Raw genomic sequence first — 27736 nt, 5'->3', positions numbered from 1 at the left:
GTATACTCAATTATTGAGTGAACAGCATCGCAGTATACGGCAAAAGTAATTGTATTAAAATTGAAAGCAATATCCAATTTTAAAAGACGTGCATTTTGCCTTTGGATTTTATTTATAAAAACAACACTTCATCTATCAACGCTTCGTGCATAAATAAAATAAAAACGTGACGATGCCTATCTTCGATTTATTTTGCGATATAAATAATTATTTATGATAATTTATATACAAATATAAAAAAAATGTAATTACACAATTAAAAAATATAAACCTTAAGTCGTGTACATATATCCGATTCAGGTGCGTCAGATCGTCATCCATCCGCAATTAGAATAATAAGTGTCACTGCAATTGTGATAATGCCGTGTGCATTCAGAACACGATGCATTTAAACATAGTTAAAGTATAACCGACGGTAGACGGTATATGTAATAATTGTCTTTTCAAAATACAGACATAAATATCATTGTAGATAAATGAACACAACATGTGTATTTTTTCCTTCTGGAACTGTAAATGATTGTCACTAATATGTTAGGGTGACATGACCTCCATTTATCTCCAAAGGATGACTACCGTTTGTACGTTCAATAATTCATGACGGTTATTTGGAAATATATTACATATAGTTTTGTAATTTAGTGTATGATAAATTAGTATTGAACTATGAAAGAAAATGTGCCATATTCTTATACATACACAGTTATATGTATAATATGTATGTAGTTGTTTTATCTGAAAGTCTGGCTCGTTAAGCTTACAATTCCGAGAATTGTATTTATGAAAATTTAATGAACGTTTTTGTAAGTCGTCTAGGTTATCTTGAAAATTACAGAGAAACTAGAAAATAATGTATTTATAAATTATTGTAAATAATATAAATATGAGTTTCAAGTTCAAATAAATGCTACCATTATTAAATAATTAATTACACTTGTTGTAATTTGAAAATTTAATTAGGTTTATTAAATTTATAAAAGTCTTAACATATTTTAAATATTAAAGATTCCATAAATGAATAAAACATTATATTACGTTTATTATGTTTATGTTTAATTGTTATTTTGTTTTTTTTTTGTGTTATATTTTTTGACCATTGTGGCGCTTTAGGAATTCCTGTTATGCCACAATGGTCTGTTTAGAATAAATAAATAAATAAATAAATTACAATATTACATATTTATTTACTTTATTTTTATATTTTTAGTCAATCAATCATGCAAACTCGTTTTACAGATCACTCCAATGAGACGAGTGTACTATATCAGTACAGTAGATCAAGAATTATCATTCATAATGACATGATTACTAAAAATACATACAACGAATCAACATCCACAGAGGCAACTATGGAAAAATTTACAACATTTATTAAAATCAGCGAAAATTCGAGATGTCAAATACCTCGAAATTTTCCGAGGGAGAACAGGGATGTCAACTTGTTGGAAATTAGATGTATTCGGAAACTCGGATAGGAAACGAACGATGTGGTATCACATATTCAAGTTCTGGCCCGCAGCAATCAGTGGGATCAAACCTGTGACCACTTTGTTCGAAAGCATTATACATATGTCTATCTCTAGTATATGCTGCTGCTTAATGTATAATAATATGTGCTGTTTATGGTTGATAATATAAATTTTATCGTCAATACAAAAAATAGATCCAATTATTATTAATATTCATTACCTGTCAATGTCATCAATAATACTAATTTATCTTTAGCCCGAACCTAACCATTTCTAATCTACTCTCGTCCTAATATTATTAATCACATTGACTCGCAATAACTTATCAATTACATTGGAAGATCGAATTATCCAATGTTGCGACTTAAGTTCCGAATTTTATTATGACAGATTTATTGATAGAAATATTACGTACCTATGTATATACTCTGATAATTTTGGTTAAGCTATGGGCATACAAGTACATAATTCAATTATTAAATATATATATATATATATATATATATATATATATATATATATATATATATATATATATATATATATATATATATATATATATATATATATATATATATATATATATATATATATATATGTATTTATATACAATGTCAAAATTGTGTTTGATCTATTCAAAGTTTTGGTTTAGACGGGTGTCTAAAATAAAAGTGAATAGGGAGGATGGTGGTGTGAGTTACAGGTAGAGTTTACAAATATTTTCCGATTGATATATTCGGCGTTGGGTTCCTCATATTGGTTTCTGCTCTTTTATTTGAAGCTTATCGCTTCGCAAGGAAAACTAGTGATTTTCTGCTCGACAAGTGAGCAGTAGTTTTCGATAGACTGAGAAACGTGGGTATTGAATTTTCCAATGGATATTTTCCAATAGCCTGGGAATGTCGTTCTCGAGTGATTTGTTTATAGCTGAAATCCGACTGATAAGTTAATGCGTTCGAATTGAATTGAACCGCTTATTGAACAATGTCTATTGATTCGTGTTTGCAAAATAGAATTTGACGTGTAGGATTTTGTCATTTCCTTATAAAACGGTTCAGGTAACATGTATTATATTACATATACATATATTATATGTAAATATGAGAGCAACAAATTAGCTTTTTACAGTCCGTATAAAAATATATAAGTGACACTATAAAAGGGGAAGTATGCACTATTTTTAATATTAAACGTTTTCACTTTATTTTTAATGTATATGTACATATGTGTATATAATTTATACAATATTTTTATTTTACCACATATTTGCCACATATTTTTCCTTTTAGTTTTATTTTATTCTAAGGTGTTTGTATTTTTACAATTTCCAGGTTGACATTATCAACTCGTAGAAAGTAAATTACAACTATTAGGATCACTATCTTTTATATTATTATACAACAGCTTATTATATTTTTTTAGTGCGCAAAGCTATTACTTTTGAAATATATTACTTTTTCACATATATGGTATGAATTGCGGTAGTATTATATTATATTTATCTAATGCTGAATAAGGAATGTTATTTCAACGAAATAAAAATAAGTGTAATTATTTTTGTCATATCCAAGTTATTACAAAAATAATTATAATTGTTTTTCATATACCTAAAAGCATTTAAGTTGTACATATAGTATATGTATGTATGTAAATGAGAATATGTCTATTGTTATTATTATATTGCTATAACGAAGTATACGAAAAAATATGGATAAAATATATTTCTGATTTATGTACTACATACTGTCGATTTGTTTATTTCGAGCGATCAATTTGTGAACAATTTGTTTGTTTCGAGCGATCGGGTTTGATCGAATTATTCAGAATTACAAGTTCTGCGCTAAACAAGTGTTTCAGACAAAATAAAATATATCATATATAAATCACACCCGAAGTGGGCGAAATTTTCTTGAATTTTGAATCGAAGAAGAAAAGATTAATTGGGGATAGCAGGGAAAGCCTCTGGGATCTTTGTCCTTCGCAAATTCCATTAGTATTCAAAGAGAGTAAATGATCATTCTGTTGGGTGTTAAACGTTTTGCAGTATACGTGACTCGTCACAAAAATTTTATATCTATTGAAAAATTTAATCAGATGTTAGTCGTCGGAAAACTTTAAATTTAACACGTTTAACTCTTCACACACCTGCTATAGAAGATTTTATATTTAAGAACATATGAAGAGCGCAAGCCGTTAACCTGAAAGAATAATAAAAAGGGTTTCAACCTTCTTTTTAGCGTTTTAACTTTCCAGATTTGTTCCGAGTGTTGTTGAAGTAATCCTTAAGGACAGCTTTGACATCAATAACGATTGGTATTTTCCCTTATAGCAGTAACAAAGAGTGTAACCGAATTAGATGTACTAAAATTTTTTAACATGTTTGATATTTAAATGTGAAAATAATGATAGGTAACACACACACGTACGTATCTACGGATAGAAGTTACATTACAACATTCAGTTCAATTTTATCAGTCAATTGTGGAATATATGTTTTATAAATGTGTAAATGTGAACGTTTTAAAGCAGGCTATAGAGAGCTAGCGTTCCCATTCAGCGAAATTCGCAGTATAAACTTCCCCTTATCATATGCAAACCAGGCATTGTTTATTTATGTGTCTAAAAACAAAAAGAAAATGGTAAAAAGACGAAACTCTCTACGGCTAGATATCCGGACGATTGTTTCAGATTTACGATTGACTGAAAACGGCCGAGATTTACGAGGAAAAGTTTAAGGGATTTTCAACGAACGCCGATGGCGTGAAAAAAAACCGAATATGTATGTATGTATGCATGCGTGTATTCACAATGCGGACGAATTTTCCGCGAACTTCAGACTCGTTTCACGCGAACTACTCTGTACAGTGGCTGCCAACCTTTAAAGTTGGAGCTCAGGTTTTTTTCGATAGCCGAACTTTACTCAACAAGTTGAGAAACGCATAAAACAAACGAAAAATACGGAATAGTTTTTCAAATAAAAAAATCAACGCTTTCTTAAATACACATTCATATGAAATTAAAGATTTTGGTCAGATATTATAATATTATAAATGATCAGTTAATAAAATAAAAGTCAGTATGTACGTTCATACATACAAATCTATTGGTTAGTATTTTAACTGAATGGCCATTTCATTTTAATAGTTGAATCGCTATTTGACATTTGGATTATTTTACAATTAAGGAAATATATGTAATATAATGCTTTCTTGAAGTTGAAATCACATTGGTGATATTCTAATTTTAAAGAATGGATATTTTTATTTATTTTTTATTTTCTACATATACATATGAAGATGCTGAGGGCGCCAGAGGCGTCGGTGGCGCTGGGGGCGCCGGGGGCGAAGCCCCCGGGGTGCCGAAGGCATCGGGGGCGCTGGGAGCGCAGGAGGCGTCTGCGGCGCTGGGGGCGAAGGCCCCGGAGCGTCGGAGGCGCCGGTGGCGAAGGCCCCGAGGTGCCGGAGGCATCGGGGGCGCTGGTGGCAAAGGCCTCGGGGCGTCGGCGATGCACAAAACGTAATTCGTAATCACTTCGTAATTTCTAATTCGTGCATCAATTTCTTTCCGAAACCAGTCGATTCAATATCTTTAACTTTATTTTTATTCGAGTTTCAATTCCTTTCCGAAACCACCCGTTGAAATCAACGGGCTCAAATTAGTTATAAATAAAATCGTTACATTTTGATGTGTTCTAGCCAAAACCGATGTTTCCTCCATCTCATAATTTATTTTATTCTAATTTTTTTTATCAAATTTGGTTACATGTCAATTTAATTCCTTTAATTTTTTATATTTTGAAAATCGCTTGTATTTTTATTACTAATAATTTTATATTTTTGCAAGAAAAGACTACCTCTAGAATTATTGAGGCGATTCCATTTTTTACTAGAATGCATTATATCATTTTGTTTTATACCCTGCAGTAGACAGTGGGACAGATGTTAAATAAATATATGTACATCCTTTTAATACATGATATATTCGAAAAACGTCTATCACTGTGTGTATCGAACTTATGTAATGTAATAAATCCTGTATATTGAAGCAAGACACGGGTTGAACACCGCTATTTTGTGTGATATGAGATGATCGTATCTCCACTATACTTATACTAAGTACATACATACATACACATACATATGTACATAATACGGGTTCGTATACATATACATACATATATAGTATGGATAAATTATGAAGACTTACAGTCAATTTTTCAAGTGTGATCCGAGAAAACTTCCGCCCTGAACAATATTTAACATTAATTGTTTGATTAATGATACTTAATTTATGCAATATATGATATTTTCGTCGTCGTTATATTAAATTTGATAATTAATTTACACGCGGTGTGCGGCGTCGCGACGTTATTCCCGTAATTCGGACGAGATTAATGAGCGAAATGGCGCTCTTAATTCAGGAAAATGCTCGCGTGTTAATTATGAAAAAAAACCGATGTCACAGTTCACCACATTTATTACAGGTGTAGCAAAAAAATGATGCGTTGGCGTCATGGGATTTAAATTCGCTCTCTCGATGTACATATAAGTATACATACATAGGTACATATGTATGTACACATATACATATGTATGGTCGAATGAAATTGTGAATATTTTCGCACTACGCTTTTTTCGATTAATTTGCACTCGGCCCCAATTCCGTCGGTCACGTTTAATTTGGCCCTTTTTAATTGGATATGTCAAACTCCAACATTTGCAGTGACTCAATTTGACTTGCACGCTAATTGTTCATGTGATAAAAGCCATGTGAGTCGAAAAATATTGTATTCACTTAGCACTAGATAGCATTGTTTGCTATTGATTTTTGGAATTTTACGTTTCGTTTAATTGATTTACACAATGCATATAATAAAGCTTCTGAGTGAATTTACCCGATTAAATGTAATAATTTGCCAAAAATTCGCTAATATTATGTAATAAAATTGATTTAGTTAATGTAATGATTTTTAGTGGTGATCTATCGCCGTTTGTTATATGTACATATAATGAAGTTATCTTGAGGTTCTCAAACGGTTTCTCACGTCTTTTTGAGTGGAAATAATGGAAAGTTTGGAATGGACTAAAATTTTGGAGGATGGGATGGACCTTTGTATGGAATTGTCTCAACAATGATTGTTAGAAAGAACCGAAAAATTCTAACAGGAGAGGGTTAGATCTTTACTATCGACGATGGATATATTTGTAGTGATCAAGAAAATGCAATTGCTTTTTCGGTTTTGGTTGGAATTCAAACTCACGACCACTCAACTAGTTAACAAACTTGGCTGATTTTAATTATTAAACTTATCTAACTCAGAAAGAAGATATCTTATATCATAAATGTAGTCATTTAATTTAGTATTATGAAATATTCAACTATAACCGTGAACGCATTATCAATTTTGAAAATAATACTATGTAATTGCTATTTTGTTTAATATACTAAGCAAAAGGTAATAACGAAGTACTAGTGTATGTACACATATGTATATATGTATATAGTTTTCCTTGACTTTAACATAAAATGTAATAATTTCAGTTTAACTCTGTGGTGTATAGTTAAAACAGCTTGAGGGGGTCGTTCGCTGAAATCCATCACAGTATCAAATTGGCCACCCCTGAATAAACTTGCGATGGACTTGTGAGGGTTGTCTGCGCCATTAGGGTTCCGCATCACCTTATTAACTTACCCTCTGACTCGTGTCATAATTCTTACAACGTTCGAGGGATGAAAATGGAACATCGACCCTGAGCCTCTCCTTTCGTCCCCTTCCACATCAAAAACGACAAGCTGAAGATGAGCTAATTTACGCTACACCCACTATATGTATACACAATGGTGTGTACTTAATTTTTTTTTAATTTATTCGCAAATTAGGGAGAAAATGGCATTTGCGTATACGGAGGAAAAATTCTCAAATTAACAAGTTTCGGTACATTAAGGCAATTGAGTATAAGTATGGAGTGTGTTTTATTTCGAAAGTAAACAAGACGTTACCGCGTACGTCGTTTGCACACAAAGGTTATTATACATAGGTACTATTTCGTGTCTTGCGAATGAAACTAACTACAAGTTCTATTTGGTTTATACCGGATATTATCATTCGGGATCATGTTTTGACAGCTCATTAAATTTAGCATAAAATTTAATTTTACCCTTTTTCGGCTCGAAAGCAGTCTATAGGCCTATATAGACTGCGGAAGCACCCATTAGCATCGTCGTATTCTTCTGTGCTCACGTATCAAAGCGAATTTGATTTTACTCGAGTGTGTAAGTGGAAGGCAACAACATCTTCCGGCAATCGTTGTTTGTCAAACGTTTGAAGGTGAAGCTTGATATACATATGTATTATATCTACGTATGTATGTTTAAATTCAGTCCTCAGAAATATCAGCAATTGCCATAAAATCTGGGTCAAATTATGGCTTAATTGTTGAGTTCATCTTACCGTTATCGTATTTTGGCAATATTTTGGCGTTAATCTGAATACGCATTGCAATTCATTTTTCTAGTGATAATACTATAAAGTGTTACTACAGAGTTTTTAGTATCATAATCCCAATAAATCATATTGTATGATATTTATGTACATATTAATGTATCGTAGGGGAGGTTTAGGATCCAAATGAAAGGCCAAAGTCGCTTCACTGCATTTATTCAACGATTCAGGAGGTCCACACGTAACCACCGCTCACTTAAGAATAAAATTATCTACCGTGTGTACCTCCTTATAAAGGACAAGTTGCCCAACACAGCTTTCCCGATCCATCAACGTGTCTATTTTCTAGGCACTAGGTCTACCGTGGTGAGTCTATTGTTCTGTGAGAATTCCAGCGCATTCTTTGTTCGGGAACTTACTGAGTCCCGTTACCCTAATCCGGGATTTCTATTGTTCACCCACGAATGCACTTAGACAGTGGACACTCTATCTCATGTTTATTTATTTATTTATAGTTAGTTTTGGACCATTGTGGCATTACAGGAAGAACCTTATGCGCCACAATGGCCTACATTTGATAAAGAAAAACAAAAATAAAATACATAAAATAAAAAACAAAAATGCTAGGCAGAAAAAATGAAAAAAAAAGAAAAATAATACATAAGAAAAAGAATAAATAAACAAATTTGTAAAAATCAAATAAATAAAATCCTCAAATCTTATTCTTAGTTTTACAATGAACAAAAAAAAAATAGTACCTAAAAATATACATAAGGAGAAAGAAAAAGGAAAAGTAAAATAAAATAAAAATAAAATCACAGCGAGGCCCAAATGGAAGAGAAAAGATTAAGATTCCACACATATGTACATCACATTCAAATTAAGAAAATAATGATGAGCGCAGGTTACCAGATAAATATGTTAAAATAAATATCTGACAATCTACGCTCAGTTAGGTGGAAAATATCGCATTCAGCCACGGCAGCAACGATTTAATTGAGAAGTCAAATAGGAGCCATTCGAAAAAGAACTGTGGGAGCAGAAGGTACAACCATCAAATGATGATGTCTACCACGCACATAGTTATTAGGGACATAAAGTCCCAAATGTTCCAGCAACAACCGGCATGACGTATTACCACGCAGTAGTTGGAGAACGAAACGAATTAATGTGAAATTTCTCCGAAGTTCAAGGGAATTATACCCAAGCATGCCCAAAAAAAATGGAGTAGGGTAGAGATATGGGTAGTACCCAAACTCTTTCTTATAGAGAAAACGAAGAAATGCTTTTTGTACTTTTTTGATCATAAGAGAGTAATTTGCTTCATGTGGATTCCACACAGTCGCATTATACTCTAGCTTATTTCTAACAAGTGAGTTGAAAAGCAAGCGAGAAGACAAGGGGTTGAAGGATAATCGAGCATATCTCAAGACAAATCCAAGTCGACGAAAAGAAATGTCAGCGACTGTCTTGATGTGGTTGTGAAAGGTGAATTGAGGATCAAAAGTGATACTCAAGTCGAACATAGATTCCACACGCTTCAACAACACAGATCCAATAGAATATCCGTGACAATAGAGCAAATTCGCACGTCCATAACTCATAATGGCACATTTACTAGTATTCAGTTCAAGCCCTAAACTGGAACTGAAATCTAAAACAGCGTTAATATCCGCTTGAAGGAGAGAGGCTTGCTTCTCATCCTTAACAGCAAAGAATAATTTAACGTCGTCTGCAAACAAGAGACATGAAGCATTGCATAAAACTTTAGGGAGGTTATGTATTGTAAATAGTAAGGGGCCTAAAGTGGATCCCTGAGTTACACCAGATCGTGTAAAAAATTAAGGAGATTCAAAACTACCATTTCTAACAAATTGCTTCCTATCACTAAGATAAGAAGCAACGAGTTTAAGAAGACGTGAAGAAAAGCCCACTTTAGCTAAACTGATCAAAAGAGCGTCATTATTGACAAGATCAAGGGCTTCACGAAAGTCAATGTAGGCTACATCAACTTGCTGACCAACGTCAACTTTAGACATGGTATAATTTGAAAAGCAGGCAAGATGGTATAATTTGAAAAACAACATGCTGAAAATCCATTTTGCTCATCACACAACAATCTTTTGAGCTGCATAAAAATCAAACGGTGAAGGATATTATCAAAAAGTTTGGGAATAGCCGAGATGATAGCAATAGGTCTATAATTTTCAACCTCATTTTTAGAGCCACTTTTATGAATAGGAATGACTCTAGATAATTTCCACTTATCAGGATAATTACCAGAACAGATAATTACCAAGAATAAGGTTAAAAAAAAACTGAAGAGGTTCTAAGAGCGAATTACAGCATGCCTTTAATACGTCAGGGGCACACCGTCAGGCCCAACAGACCCCTTCAGTTTCAAGATCGCCATCCTAATGTTCCCACGTTACATTACTGATTTATTCATAGTGCGAGATTATAGAGGGTGTGATCAAAAATTATTTATATAACTAGATTGAAATATTAGAAAAATATATATATATAAATTGGCAAATTCAGCCAGGAAACGATCGACCTGGAGTCACATACATCCAAGATCTGGCCAGCAACACCGGGCCAGGGATTAAACCCATAACTCCGTAGTTGATAGCATTATGAGCTAAGCATACATACATAAACCAGCATATATAAGCAAATACATACATAAACCAGCTGTGAGGCTGGTTTATGTATGTATTTGATTGCGACAGCAGAGTATTTAGTTGCAAAACTAACATTATAAAATAATGTTGTCTCATGATCCGTGGTCGAAGCATATACGTACATACATATGGATGTAAAAAGTTTTGTGTTGTATAAGAAACCGTGCTGTGATTATTATTTTTATTTGCATGTATTGCATATGAGCAGTTATATTTGAAACTGGCGGAAGTCCACTTTTCTTCATTTCGAAAAATATCTCGCAAAACATTAAATATAATGTTTTGCGTTTTACAATAATTAAAAAATACTGGTGTTCTGTAATATGTTTATTCTGCCATTCTGAGATTCTGGACATATTGAATTAAAAGTAGTTGGACATATCGAATTAAAAGTAGTAGTTTGTGAAATAAGTTAATCTGAAATAATGTTTTTGGATCTAAAAATTGGACTTCCCCCCCGCCTTCAAATATAACGGCTCATATAATTATTGTTCAATTTTACGAATAATCTAATATAATCTTAGAAATTTCAACAGTATTTCCCTGGTATTCTGAAATTTAATCCCTAAAGCTAGAGCGTAGGCGGAGCAACGAGCTCACTTCAACTTACAGAATATGTACACATTATAGATTAAATAATAATTGGTCGGAAGCTTGTTTTGATTCATGCGGACGAAATTGTGCGAAAAGTAATAATTTATCAACAGCAAAGCTGGAACATGTTAATTTAACAGGATTGTGGCATGCTTTCCATATGCATGAGATTACGGTCGCACGTCTATCGGCGACATGTTAAGATATTCCATATAACCGGAGCTAATTAAATTTAACCGGGACGCAGCATTATCCACCAATTATTATTACAAACTGAATATCTTCAGACGACAATGCTGATCTTCAGACGTTACCCGGTATGTGTTACTTTAATTTCAAATATCCCACAACAAACACCGCAAGCCTACAGTTAGCGGATTATTTGGAAAATTGTTTATATACAATATAAAATCAACTTAATTCCGTATTGGATTATAATCTGGAAACGTAGATACGTACATATAGGGCTAAAGCAAATTTTGCGGTGGCTTACGGTAGACAAATCGTATCACTTGTTGTGAAGATTCGAATTCCGTCGAGATTTCGCTGCTAATATCGCCAGTAATTGCAAAACTCATTGCGGCGTCATACGAAACCGTAGTTTCCCAAATACGTTACATCACATGTGAAATTGGAAATTTTGCGCAGCCATTATTCGAACGTTAACTGTCATTTGTAAATGCTCTCGAAATTGTAATTATGCGAGTAAATGTGTATTACTTATATGTAAATCCAAGTATGTCGATACAATTGCAAAAGTTCATATTTCCTCGAAGGGTTAAAAAAGTGTCAGAAGTGCTCGTGACATTTTCTATGAAAAATTTGACACACCTACCTCTATCAATGGTAGCTAGAATTTTTCATAACAAAATTGTAAGTCGTTGAGTTGGGTTTGAAGATTGTCTGAAGTGACCCTTATATAGGACGCACGGAAAGTTTAGATATCCCTCTCACAACGAACTAGTTACTATTGATTTATGTATATCTTCGATGGATTCGTATCGATTCAAATCAAAATGTTGTCGATTAAAATAGTATTTGAAACATATAAATAAATTTATGTAAAATTGTTTTAAAACATTTTTTTTGTTTTAGATAAAAATCCTGTCTATGGCCGTAATAATATACATATAGATTTAAATATTTTAACTGATTTGAATTACAAATTGAATTATAAGTTTGAATTGAATTGAATTACAAGCATTACAAATTAACGAACCAAAATTCATTTTATAAATTCACTTTACGAAAAACACCGGGAATAATGATCAAATAATAAGGTCAATTTTACATGAAACAATTTTATGAAAATGTTTATTTATTTTATTGTATCTTCTCAAATATCACACTTTTAAATAAATCAAAATATTGTATTACAGAAAAAAATTGTAATACAGAATAAATAGCTTTTTAAAGCAACTTCCTTAAAAACAAATTATTATTTCATTATAATAATGTTGAGTTTGAAAGTTATATATGTATGTACATACATATTACATATGCATGTTTTTAAATATAAAAGCAATATCTTGGTACAAGACACGTAAGTATACTTTTTTTTTGTAAATACGGATTTTTTCTACATTTACTTTTAATATGCTATAAATAAACAACTCATAAAATATTGAACTATACGTAAAAATATGGAGGCACTTTATACTAGTCATGTGTGTACATACGTAGGTATGTATGTACATATATACATATATATGTACGTATCTAACGTGTAAAAATTATTTACGTTTTAAGAATTAAGAATAGATGACCTTATTTCGTTATTTTATTTTATTTTAATGAAGTGTTGTTTCTTAGTAAATGATTACTGAGAAATGGAAGGCTAGGAATCAGTCGTCGCCTATTTCGATAGGTCTTTGTTGTGTGAATTTTGATAGGCAAACATTTAAACTAAAAATATCACCCATCGATGGAAATCGATGTCAAAATATTTATTATTTACGTATTCATCAATTGAATACAGAACTAGCACACTCAAAAGCGGATATCTGGGAAATTAATCACGCGAAAAAATAAGTATTTCAAGGAAAACGTCGTCGATGCTTAGGCACGTGTCCTAAGCAAACAGGAAGATAAGAAAATCCGATTGAAAAGTCGCTTCAAGATGTAAATCTCAATCTTGTCAAGCGTACGTGTACGTATGTATACGATTTTTTTTGTTCGACGAATCTATTGTTCGATATTTACATTCCAGACGATTGTCGCGGTTTCTTTTATATATTTACCACTTCGACATCCGTTTGCGTATTTTCGAGCACAAAAGAAATTTTCTCAAATGAACGAGAACAAGAAATTCAAATTATTATTTTACACATGCGAGAGCAATTAACAGCTCGTTTTATGTCAATTTGCATATGGCGAAATCGTGATTTATACACGCGCATAATGTTGACCTAAATTGAAACGCAATTTAACGAACATAAAGAAAAAAGTTTACTACCGTAATATCGGTCCCTACGTTTAAATCATCCCTATACTTATAAATAAATTTTTTACAAAGCAAGTGCTTAAATTATGACCAAATATAAATCCATTAGCAGTTTAATCTAACGGTTTCTATGTACTTCAAAATTTAATCACTAACATGGGCGAAAAACTTTTCACGTAGACGGGACAAAGAGACATTTGACAATATATAGTGGAATATAAAATTAATGTGACAATCAACTGACGAGTGAAAACTTTTATGATCACTTTCTGCTACGAAAGCAGTACAATAAAGTTAGATATGTGTCGAATGATCGTTTAGTTTAATCTTGCTTTATACGAGAGCCGTATAACTCTGTTGATTTTCCACTTACTCTGAACGTTTCATTTGTATGTACATACATATGTATGTACGTACATATGTATGTAGATACGTACGATTCACTAAAATTGAAATGAACGCGCTAAAAGACGCTCCAAAATTTAAAATACAATACATATATAGATATACATACATATAACACTACGTACATATTCATTTTAATTAAATAACTAATTTTGAAATCGGCTCTTATACGGAATATTATTCAGTATACAGAATATTATACAGCAGCGAATGATATGCGCAGAGTAGTGTTAATTATTTGTTCTATTATTGGACACATCATCTGTCCCGTTTGACCCGTCCAACAGTAATTAATCATGATGTATCGTTAAATTCAGTCGAAATGAGGTTTCAAATGGACCTAATTAAACATCTGTTTCACGGGTCGTTCAAACTACTAAAAATCGACACAAACGCTTTTGTTTGACATGTAAATCTGGCGTAATACATATACATACATATACCTGTCCAAACAGAATCCAAAGCGATATACATATGTAGTCAGGTTAAAATATATATACATATATATATATATATATATATATATATATATATATATATATATATATATATATATATATATATATATATATATATATATATATATATATATATATATATATATATATATATATATATATATATATATATATATATATATATATATATATATATATATATATATATATATATATATATATATATGGATCCGGATGTTAAGGATTCCAAGTGAAACGCAGATTAAGTCAGAACTATGTATTTATTAACACATATCTTCGGGCTCGTTCTCCAACAAGTGACCATAACAACACGCATCCGGTCTTTCCCAGGCATACCACACACACTCTATCTCGGCTCGTTTAAAAATCAATTCTACATTCGGTCATTCCTGACTGTCATTCGCCCTCGGATGACATTCTTCGTCTTTTATATTTTTACAGCATTTCATCTCACATTCTTTTACATTTCATCTTCTACTCTATACAATGTATCATCTTACATTCTTTTAAAACATTTCCTCTATCATCCTCAACAATGTTTCATCTCACATTCTTTTACATTTCATTTTCCACTCTATACAATGTATCATCTTACATTCTTTTAAAACATTTCCTCTATCATCCTCAACAATGTTTAATCTTCCATTCCATAAAATCATCTTATATTCTTCTAAACATGCTTTCAATTGTCACAATTACAATTTAAATCACAATTACAATCATCATCACAACTACATTTCAATACACTTATACATCAATCATTTTACAATTTACATAACAATTACAATTATAACAAATTAATCGTTACACATTTCACTACAAATCAATTTTTCATTTCAACATAATTCAATCTTCAATAAAGTTACACATCACAATTAAAGTTACACATAAATCATCACAATTACAATTTAAAATTATGTCAAGCAATACAAAACAGAAAGGTATCACAATTACAATTTAAAGTTATTACAAGCAATACAAAACATTAAAATCAATACCTTTACAATGACAAAAGTTAAATCTTTACATCGGAAACAATCACATTTCAAAACATTACTAGAATTAGCAATAAAACATTAAAATCAATACCTTTACAATGACAGGTTAAATCTTTACATCGGAAACAATCACATTTTAAAACATTACTAGAATTAGCAATAAACATTAAAATCAATACCTTTACTATGACAGGTTAAATCTTTACATCGGAAACAATCACATTTCAAAACATTACTAGAATTAGCAATAAAACATTAAAATCAATACCTTTACAATGACAGGTTAAATCTTTACATCGGAAACAATCACATTTCAAAACATTACTAGAATTAGCAATAAAACATTAAAATCAATACCTTTACAATGACAGGTTAAATCTTTACATCGGAAACAATCACATTTTAAAACATTACTAGAATTACATTTCAATACAGTTATCTTATATTCTTCTAAGCATGTAACCAAATTAAAACATGATTCAATATACAAAGCACTTCCCAAAAAATACTAGAATAAGCAATAAAACATTACACTTTTCAATCATCAAATTACAAGTAAGGCTTAACTAAAAACCCTCCAGGCATTTCACTTATCTTCTAATTCACAAACGCACACTTCACTTCCATCGGTACAACTTAAATTCTATCCAATGCCCTCGGCGATTCTCTGTGACTGTCCGATGAATCTGCCGTCACCCCACAGATATTCTGCTAGTAATTTACCATAAATGAAGTCAACACATATTGGTTCTAGCTCACTGATACATCCAGTAAGTCTTTTCTCAATCCATGGTTCTATTTTCTTTTCCATTGAATTAACATCAATCCGACTACGACCGAGCTTGAAAGTGAATACAGTGTCTTTTGGTGTTGAAATTTTGACTGGGTCCCTTAATCCTTCTTGTGATTTAGCCATATCTTTCTCTTTGTCTTTATGTTTTTCCTTTTCTTTATTCTCATCTTCAGAATTCTTCAAATGACTATAATCCTTAGATCCTTTTCTAAATTGATCATCGGGTGGTTCATCTGTATTTGAAGACGGTATGTCTCCGTAATCCAAAAGTCTTCCTCTTTGCAAACCATCACCGTCCATACTTCCATCAGCCAGGTTCACACCTCCATCAGCCATGTTCGCATCGTCCTCTTCATCATTGGAAACAATGAGTTCTCTTTGAGCAGACATCTCTCGTGAAGCCCGTTGCTGCAAAGGTCTTTTTCTGTGCAAACCATCACTGTTGACACTTACATCGGCCATGTTTACATCTCCATCAGCCATGTTCGCCTCGTCCTCTTGTGTTGGAATACTGACTGGTTCTCTTATTTCTTCTTGTATTGTCAAGACAGTCTTTGTTTTGGTGCTGTTACATTGAGCTGATATGTGCCCAAACTCGTTACAATTGAAACAACGAGTTCCTCTCGTCTTAAACCTACAGTCGGCTGCTAGATGACCACGTCCACCACAATTGTAGCATCGTGAACTCAGTCTTTCTCGGTTTTCACGGTTTCTCACGGGCCCCGTCACCCTGGGTTCGTCGTCTGGTGTTTCACCGGCCCCACTTGAATCGGAGTCAATGGGCTCTGCTTGAGCAAGCATTTCTCGTTCTTCAAAGACGAGCTCTTCGTCATCCCACTGGAACTCTTCTATCAGCTTCTGCTTAAGGATAGTCCATGATATAATTATCCCTTCTGAATCCAGGAACATTCTCGCTGTTCCTACGCAATATATTCTCCCGTAGACCAGTTGCTCCAGGGGCGTCCAGTGGAAGAACTTCGCAAATTCTTCCATGCGCACAATCCACTGGCTGATTGGCACACCGCCGATCCCCTTAAACCGTGGCGCGTATGTCTCGAATTTGTCTCTGTCAAAATATGGCACTTCGTCTTCTTCTTCCTCTTCATCGTCGTCGTCATCATCTTCGTCTAAGTCCGCGAACCTCTGCATCTCCACGACAGTTAGCCGACGTAAAACTGACGCTGATAATGGCGCTATCGTTCTGGATATCATCATCGTCGTGTGGCGTGTTCGCTGACGTGACGTCACCGACGTCACGGGCTTCGCCTTTAAGCTCGTACGCGATCTCGTCATCGCGCGCGCGTCCTAACCTCAACTGTCAAAACTTCGCGTCGTCGTCTGACCGTTTCTGGCTGTCACTCGAAATGTCTTCAGGCATCCCGGACGAGCCCCCAAATATAGGATCCGGATGTGAAGGATTCCAAGTGAAACGCAGATTAAGTCAGAACTATGTATTTATTAACACATATCTTCGGGCTCGTTCTCCAACAAGTGACCATAACAACACGCATCCGGTCTTTCCCAGGCATACCACACACACTCTATCTCGGCTCGTTTAAAAATCAATTCTACATATATATATATATATATATATTTATATATATATGTATTCATATGAAGTATAAATTGGTCTAATTTTTATTTTAGAGTTGGTGCGCAAACATAGTTGGAATTTTCTCCGACCGAAATTCGTTCGGTGTAATCGATATCCAATCGGTTCCTGCATTTTAAAATAGCTATATGTTTCCCGTTTAAAACGCGGATTTATTATTTAAATTTCCCTTTGATGTTTTGTAATATTAGATACGTAATACGTACATACATACGTGCATCCAGCGAGTTTGGAAATGGAATTGCTTTGACGACGTAATCTACTTAGGAAAGGGAATCTTTGATTAACGAGAGCCGGTGTGTATCCACTATCGTTAATTGCGTAAAATCGTAGGCTGGCTGGGACGAACGATTTCTCATAATTGGGTTAAACTTAACGTCTAGTTTTATCGCACGTGGATTTTGGTCCAAAGTTAGGTATCTCGCGTTCAAAGGGTAAAATTGTCACGCGCGTCGAGACAATGCTGGAAATTCGTGGTCGGTTCGTCCTTTCAGTTTGCGACCTTTGCCATCTTCAATAACAATCTCGATCGATTTCATTTCCTATTGAATACTCTCGGTGAGACCGCTGTTGCTTCTATTTTCCGATGATACTTTCTCAAGGTTGAAAAATATTGTAGAAGTTGCGCTAGTATTCTATATTATATTTCTCCTTTTACAGTACATTTTCATATTTCTCTATTATAAATCTAGAATAATTAATTTTTAGTCTCTAAGTATAAAAGGCATAAAATTTATATCGTTACTGAGATTGTAATAAATATTTCCTATTCACTGCTCGTATTAGTAATGCATTCATCGTAGATAGGTAGAAATAAGAAAAATTGATGATTTGAATATTTTACAATATAAATATTTGTTTATGTTAATATTAATATTAAAAAAACATTGTTTTTCGCTGCAAAACTTAATTTTTACTTTATCCTATGTACGTAGTAACAATAGATGAAGTTTTGTGATCATGCGAAACTTCGAACTCGATATTTTGACTGATTCGAACTCGGAATCGATCACTGATCATGTTTTCGATTTTGTGAAAAGCGTTCGTCCTATCAAACTGAAACAGAAATGTTACCTCCCCTTATAGGTGTCCTCTTCTAGATCATGAAATCGTGATCAGTGATACAATGATTCTGAAATTAAATAAAACGAAAGTGGGATATTTTCCACACCCCTGAACGAATCAAGCTGAAAATTTCTATTTGTATTCTTTATGTACTAACTTAGAGTTGATAAGGTTTTGGTCAGAATTCGTAAACCGGAAGCAGTATTTGCTTAGAACAATATTTAATTATTTTATTTTGACCTTTTAAATTATTTTATCTTTTTGATATTTAATGTGTAAAATATTTATAGTGATTTTAAGTAATAAAAAAATCCGACAGCCAGAAGTAGAACTTTTGTCTTGTCTAAGTTTACCTACATTTGCGCTCAATTTGTATCGAAAATGCTCTCATAGCCGATATGTGTGTTATGTACAAAGTATGTTTCATTATAGAATTTTGTTGTTCATCCTTCTTATATTCCTCAAATACATAGATAAAGTCGTGGGTTGTTCACTTCCGAATTTTTTTATTTATGTATGTACATACATACATAAAAGCAAATTCGTAGTGTGCAGTAGGTATGAAATTGGGTTAGGAAAGTACATAACTACGTAATTCCTTGAAGTGAACTTGCATGTATGAAACTAAATCCGATTACGAAAGTGTCATTAAATACATACATAGCTAACTAACTGAGATGCCATATATGTATTTATATCACGCATATTCTGCTGCAGCATGGGAGGTGAAGAGTATGATGGGGAGTACGGTGTACCATTGCACGATTTTTAATTGGCTGTAGATATATATTTTATCACACTGTTGTATTGTTTTTGAATTGTTTAAAAAATATTGAAATATGTTTAGTTATTGATTTGCGAAATCTACTATATCAATCAAATTAATTTTAGTTTCGATTAAAGCATATATGTACGTGTTCTGAAGAAGAGGTATTTTAAAGTTGTGTCGGTGTAATTACATAGTTTGTATGAATTCGTGTGATAAATGATACGAGCGTTACATATGTAAGTAGGTAGTACATACATATGTATGTCCATAGTTTTTAAGCAGTCTTAGTAATAGAAGTACGTATGTATAGTTAGAGTTCACTTAGCACCTTCTCAATTTATGGACTGTATGCATGCTACTATATCTATTCGTTTCACGGTAGTTGTTTTTAGTAATCGCATTGTTTTTACTTGTTTAGCTCAATTAAAGGCCAAATCCTCCAATCAGACGGATGCACGTACCCGATAAGGGAATGCTGATTGTATACTGTCGTTATAACATAATCTAGGTGCTATTCGATATCAAGAGACAGCATTGGATAATTATTCTAAAACACTTCAGAATCAACAAAAATACTATTCCAATTCATTGAATCAATTTCAATAAATTTGAATAATATTTTAAATAAAATATTATTAAGTATGCGTATAAATATTGTTTCTCTTGTGACCAGATTTCTCTGTCGTTGTAAGTACATTCGTATGTTTAAAATATCAAAATGATTATTGTAGTATTATATTATATGATAATAGCAACACGGAACAAAAGCAATTTAGATCACACCATTGGATAAATTAGCATTAAAACTAAAAATGTGCGATCGTCAAAGTTTGCGGACGCGAGCGGTTTCAAATGAAGCGGAAACGTGCGAATAGTTTTCCAAAGGGTTTTGTTAATAGGAAATGCTCGTTCATTTCACGGGAAAACCTTCGGGTTCGTATAGTGATGGGGGAGGAGAATTTCCCGAAAATTCCCAATGGAACCTCTAATGGAAGTTCTATTTTGCTAGGTACGGAGCGTATTTGTACTGAATTAACGAGCGCACTTACTTTCGAGTCCACCATGTATGTGTAGTATGTACATATGTAGATACATACAGAATATATACTGAATTCGAGAATAAATCTCCATTGTAAGCACTGAAATTTTCATTATAAAACACTAGAGGACCGTTTGGATTTAAGCTAGACGTAAAATCGTACAGAAAATAAAATTTTACAGCCACTTATTATACCTATGTAGTAATGGAAAAAAGCACACACTTTTCCTTTTCCGAAGTGAACTCGTTACAAATCTTTACAAAAGGTCTCGAAGTTTTCGTATTCTATTATAGTGTCAAAGAAATCTTTCAGTTGCTGCCAACCCTATGTCAAGATTGCATTTTTTTACTTCGCTATTCGACCGCAATTTTTTTCTCCACTGTTCGACCTGGATTTTTTGCTGTTATTATAATTTTTATAAAGTGTAGAGCTTAAAAATATTTTAGAAGAAGCGTGTTTGTAGAATATACATATGTAGGCAGATTTATCAAGTAAATTGTGATAATTTATAATAGATCAAATGAAAAGTTATTATATATTCCAGCAATATTAATGGAACAATTTGAACAGGGAAATCTTAGTAATGCTGGACTAAATTATAAATATGGTTGTCTTCGAGAATCTTTAATGAATGCTACGAAGATTCGAGCACGAGGATGTTATGAACAAATAATTATGTGGCAGCAGACTAATGAAAGCACTCAGCTACTTCCGTGGCAAACTTAGATATTGTATGTAATCACATTACCTGACGTCGCCATTGTTCGAGGGACGCCATTAAAAATGGTTGGAAGATATTCTCCCCATTTTATGAGTGTGAATAGAAAGGATGAAAAAAATTCCAGTATGATTATGTAGAAGTTGAGAGAGCACGGTGATTAAATTTAAATTTAATTTACAAATATGTGTATAAGAGTGTTTTTTTGTTAACTTTTTCTTTGAAGGGCTTTTCACATTGTAAAAATATTGAAAGACTAAACCGCTGTTTACATTGGAAGCGGGCTTCTTGTTCTGTAGATTGTTTGTGCGGTTTTTAGAAAGTATCTTTTCGATATCGTTAAAAGCTTTTCCATCACCATTTTTCGTGTAATTGTGTCAACAGCATTTTACATTTTCTGAGACTAAAAATCTGTTGCGGTCAACACACCATTTTCAATATGTACTGTTAATTCAAGAGCTTTATTTAAAATAATAAATAATATGTACATATATACATTTATATACATATCTTGTTAGTCAACCCACCCATTTAAAGTAAAATGCAAAGAGAATCAAAAATTTAAATTAGTTAAATGGTGTTTTATTTAAATTATATAGTGGTTTTTCTTGTTCAGAATATGTACTTATTTTATATGTAAATCATTACTAAAAGGAGGAAACAATGGACGAGTCCAAGTTGCCCTCAAAAAGTTTAGTTTTTTATGTATTTTTATTTTTTCAAGCAACACTTAGATCTCCAAACCCCAAAAGTTTTGCATTTTTATATAAATAAAATACAATATTTTTGGAAATTAAAATATTATATTCATAAACATTGAGCAAAAAATGAAGGATTATTTGGCCCTTTCAAAATTATCGGGTTTTTTATAATACTTATGAAGGTAGGTGCAAATAAGCTATTTTTTGTTAGCGTAGCGATTTATGTATAAATTAAACAAATATTTTGATAATGATTATTATATGTATAATAACTATTGTATTTCTGAAATTTTTGAAAGATTCATTCAAATTCTTTTGTATTAACATTACAAAATAGCTTACAATGAATTATTTAATTACGTAACAATATTAACACAACATATTATTAAAAAGTAATGATTACAGAGCAGGCTATAATGTTAGTTGTGTAATTCACAAAATAATTTTTAAATAGGTAAATTCAAACAAAAATAAAACTTATATTTCAAATATAACGATGAAAATCCTGCTCAATATATCAACCTAGAACCCGCTACGCGTTCGCTAACACACACACCATACGATCGTAATTAATTAATTTGTCAAACGGGAATAAATCGAAGCGACACTAATTGCCGGTGAGCCAACGCTCGTTCATTTATGAAATCTGCACGCCACAATTCGATTTAGCAACAATGGTGACGAATGCGCGTAATTGTCCCTTGATTCAGCCCACGTCGCATCGGCCATTTGTGTGGCGCGTTCGCAAATTCCCTACGCGCTCGCTAGCAACCGCGAGCTCACATTTGCGTCGTGCGAGAATTAAAATGGCGGCGTGCTCAGAGGACGTCATTCCGTTATTATTTATCGTGCACGGCCGTTACACGTTCGATAGGAGGGGTAGAACGGCGAACGGTCAGCGTTTATCGGTCGGGTTTCGTACACACCCCCGCACACTCGCGATAAATACCGGTATACCCCAATAAATATCCACCATTGCCTACATATATATACATATCCGTATATTTATACACATATACTGTATACACGTCCTTTTTGGAAGAGTTGCCGTTTGGAAGCGCCTTCTATCGCTCTTACCCGACAAACTTTTCGATAAGCGAAGGTTCTATCGATATTGATGCTGGAATCGAAAGTAGCGTCGTTTTGAAGGAGCTCTTGCAGTGGCCGTCGTCGACCGTAAAGACCCTCTGGTGAGCACACTTTTGATAGTTGCGAATCCCATTCTCAGCCTTTGAATGCTTGATATCAACCCGGTGTCGTGTGGCGGTTGTAAATCTAATGATGCAACAAGAATTTTCAGACCCTAAAGACTAGAAGTTTTCGACATGATTTGTGTTTTAGAAACAAACGATAAATATTTTGGTATACGTCTATGAAAACTTTTGCGTGAATTACAACTCTGATATTTATCCAATAGGTATAACATTTTATATACGCAATGTTTTCTTTTTCAACATTTCATGATAATATTTTTCATTTACCCATTTGCAAACCTTTATTTTTGCATATTTTGAATTAAGCATAACTAAGGAAGGGCGGCATAACTGATTGACTCAATTTTTTGATTCATTTTTGAATCGAAAAATGAACCATTTTACAGGTTTCCCCTGAGCAACATAAATTAATAGATTACTAGTGGTTTTACCCGGCTTCGCTCGGTATTTGTAATATAAACAGTTTAAACATGGCTAATCTAATAGTAAACATTAATTTATTTTTTTATTAAATTTATTTGAATCGAAAAAATAATAATCAACTATGTACATATATCGATATCGTCGTCATAGAAACTTTGATTTGTTTTCGATGCTCCCAACCAAACCTTACATAGTTACATACAAAATCTCTTTGGAAATTATATATAAGATATATTTTTTGGAAATCACATTTAAATAGTAAAAAACCATCGTGGGTAGGATGGTTTTTTCTAATTTGATGAAGAACGGTTTAAACAATGAATTCAAATAAATTTGCAAACTTTGATAGGAAACAATTGACTTGGAGTCACAAATATCCAAGTTTGACGAGCAGCATTACAGATAACACTCATTTCAATCGAGGTCAACCCACGAGATTGACCCAGCAACCTCTCGGTGGTTAGCATTAACGCAACTACCAAGCCATACTGCTGGCTAAAATGTATGTATGTATAGGGTCATATATGTATGCATATAGCGCATCCATTTAAAATAATCAGAAATCAAAAAAATTTAATTGTCAAATTTTAATAAAATATGTACATATGTAGAGGTTCAAGTCTAAATTTCCAATAAGTTTAGATTCATGCTTATTCTACTTCCCACAAAAGGAAGAATATGAACCAAAGACTTACAGAATACCAATATGATAAAATTTATTCATAAAAACCGAGGACCGCTCTAATATAGTCGTACGAAAAATCTACATTGCACATACATATATACATACATACATACATACGTACATACATACATATGTAGCTATTTGTATGGCAACGTTTGTCCTTGACCTCATACACGCCGTATGCGATTACTTTACAGTTCTAATGGTAATGGTATCATTGATCATTTTACAAGTATACGGTTCGACACTCTTGACGGCACATTCAGGGTGATAAATATTTGCACGACATATGCGGGGCCGGCTCAAAGGTGCAGCAGACTAGGGGCGCCATAGAAAAGGGCGCTGCGAGGCGCTCCAATTTTTACTCACCTCTTCTTAGTTCGGAAACGATTTTGTTGTGTGACTAAGTTTGGGTTTTTATCCGATCGTTTTCAAACATTGTCATTTTGCTCGGTTTGGTCATCAATATAAGTGGAAATGACGTCCGCCATTACGATAGTGAAAAATAATCGTAATAGACACGTTTGAAAATATTACATCTTCGTTCACGATGACGTCTATCGTCCACACTGTCCACATTTGTTCACACTGATCGTTTTTTCCCTTTTCCCTTTTATGGCAGATTGAGCAGTTTGCCATACTGATGATCAAAGTTTACATAGAGAATAGGTGATTTTTATGTTATTAGGTTTTTTAATATACATTTATTTTTTTATATATTGTCTTAATTTTATAAACAAAATATAGAAGAGGCTAGTTTTTAAAAAACATTTTTTTATTATGTTTTTGTTCTTTTTTTGATTATAAAATTGAAAAAAAAAATACAATTTGGCTTTCTTTTAACTTATAAAACATTCCATATTAAACTTCATTTTTCTACTCGAAGTAACAACACTGATTGTAAAATATTTTAATATTGTAAAATAATTTACGAGGAACGCAGGAAGTTGACTGTCAACTATCAATGACTCACGAATAAAACTTATAAAACAGCAAACTGATGTTGGTAAAAATGGTAATTTGGAATTGTATGGCATATGAAATACTGCTGAAACATATGTATACATATATATCAGGGATGACTTTGCTTCACGAAATTAAATATCTTAACCAATCATACATATTCGAAAGAAGAAATGTCACTTTATAAATTTCTTCATTCATTGTTGAATATATATTAATGTCTTCATTACCGAATTTATTAATAGGTATCCGTATTTTATTTTATTTTATACATAGATTTGTACATGCTTTAGTCGGGTGACCGTGAAAAAGTCGAAAATATTCGTTTATCATGCATACATATGAAAAAAAAAAAAAAAAAAAAAAAAAAATATATATATATATATATATATATATATATATGTATATATATAAATATATATATATATATATATATATATATATATATATATATATATATATATATATATATATATATATATATATATATATATATATATATATATATATATATATATATATATATATATATATATATATATATATATATATATATATATATATATATATATATATATATATATATATATATATATATATATATATATGAGTTCGGTCTTTCGTGTCATGCGGGGAAGACGTGCTTCTGCGTTCTTCCCGCTATTACTCGCTTAAACCCGGCTATTGCACGAAATTTAACTTAACCATCTAATCACTTATTTTACTAATTGCATCCTAGTATAATTTAAGTGTAAAAATAAACAGCAAATCGGTCGTAAAAAGCGGTTTTATATCAGTTATTTCGAAAAATTTTGTGCTAATTTTTGTGTCAAATCGGTGTCAAACGAGATACATCTCCCTACCTGAATACAAAAAAAGGGTCCTTCGCCAGTCAAGTCGGTCCCACAGAAGCAATAAATCTTCCACATAATTGCTTCCAGCCAAAAATCTTTAACGAACTTTACTTAATAGAATAATAGCAAACAGAAACGGTGTTTCCCAACTGTCTATCAGTTCTTTTTCATATTTAAATTATATTAAAGTAATTCGTGTAATTTTATATTCTTTACTAAAGTTATTATTAAAATATTAAATTGCAAACCGCACTCACATATATAAATCCGTTGTCTCCAAAGAGGCGTCTCACGATAAAGATCTGTAAAAAAGATCTGTAAAAAAGTAGTATAACAATTGCTAATCTATTATTATCATAACTAACTACTTTCACTTACAAAGTAACCCTGTTAAATGGCATGTAATAACTCATAAGTGATCCAAGTGATACCTAGGATGACTATCTGTCAAAGCTGACCACAGAGAAGAGTCTATGGCGGTAAGAACTCACTCCTTGAATGGAAATCTCTCTCAAGTACCGCCTTTTTCTCAACACATCTTGGATAAATGCGAGAAAAATAATATCCAAACCTCCAACAAGGTAAGAGTGACGATGGATGATAGCTTAGCTAATAGAAACCTGTATTTAGCCACGTACAATGTAAGAACGTTATCGAGTGAAGGAAGTGTGCTTGCATTAGAGAATGAACTAGAAAGTATCAAATGGGATTTAGTAGGACTTAGCGAAGTAAGACGAAAACAGGAAAACCAAATAATCCTAAAAAGTGGTAACTGTCTCTACTGGAGAGGGCTACCAAATGGTAGAATAGGAGGAGTAGGGTTTCTTATCAATAAGAGAATAGAAAGAAATATTATAGAAATAAACGACATATCGGAACGTATATGCTATGTAGTATTAAGAATCTCGAGCAGGTACACTTGTCAAATCTTCCAAGTGTACGCCCCCACATCTAGCCACCCAGACGAGGAAATAGAAGACTTCTACGAAAAACTACAGGGCGCATACGATAATAGCCGCCACCACTTTAAAATAATCATGGGCGACTTTAACGCAAAAATAGGACAAAAGGCAAACACAGAAAGAGCAGTAGGCAATTTTGGTACCGGCCAAAGAAACGACAGAGGCGATCGCCTCATAGAATTCGCAGAACACAACAGGCTCTTCATCACTAATTCATTTTTCAGGAAAAACACCAACAATAAGTGGACTTGGGAGAGTCCTAAAGGAGACAGAAACGAGATCGATTTCATCCTAACAAATGCCCTGCACTCCGTTAAAGACGTTAGTGTTTTAAGTAAAGTAGATATAGGTAGCGATCACAGATTAGTCCGTGCCAAGATGGCCATTAATATAAATTGCGAACGTAGGAAATTAATAAAAGGA

The 27736-nt window shown here is 32.7% G+C and overlaps 1 protein-coding gene and 1 long non-coding RNA gene across 2 annotated transcripts in view; one reads left to right on the top strand and one right to left on the bottom strand.

Annotated features, from left to right (window-relative positions):
* Positions 1-17624, top strand: part of LOC143920299 (uncharacterized) — a 319815-nt gene extending 302191 nt beyond the window's left edge. The window contains exon 3 of the long non-coding RNA XR_013261325.1: positions 16724-17624. This is a non-coding gene — a long non-coding RNA (uncharacterized LOC143920299). The remainder of the gene's footprint in view (positions 1-16723) is intronic.
* The window catches only part of LOC143920291 (uncharacterized), a 319990-nt gene extending 302190 nt beyond the window's left edge, over positions 1-17800 (bottom strand). The window contains exon 1 of the mRNA XM_077443114.1: positions 17667-17800. The gene's annotated coding sequence lies outside the window, so the exon portion shown is untranslated. The remainder of the gene's footprint in view (positions 1-17666) is intronic.
* Between the last annotated feature and the right edge of the window lie 9936 nt (positions 17801-27736).

This window comes from Arctopsyche grandis, chromosome 12 (genome assembly GCF_051622035.1).
Source record: "Arctopsyche grandis isolate Sample6627 chromosome 12, ASM5162203v2, whole genome shotgun sequence".
NCBI classification, from domain to species: domain Eukaryota; kingdom Metazoa; phylum Arthropoda; class Insecta; order Trichoptera; family Hydropsychidae; genus Arctopsyche; species Arctopsyche grandis.
The sequence above is the reverse complement of the archived record's forward strand: the minus strand, read 5'-3'. Positions and strand labels throughout refer to the sequence as shown.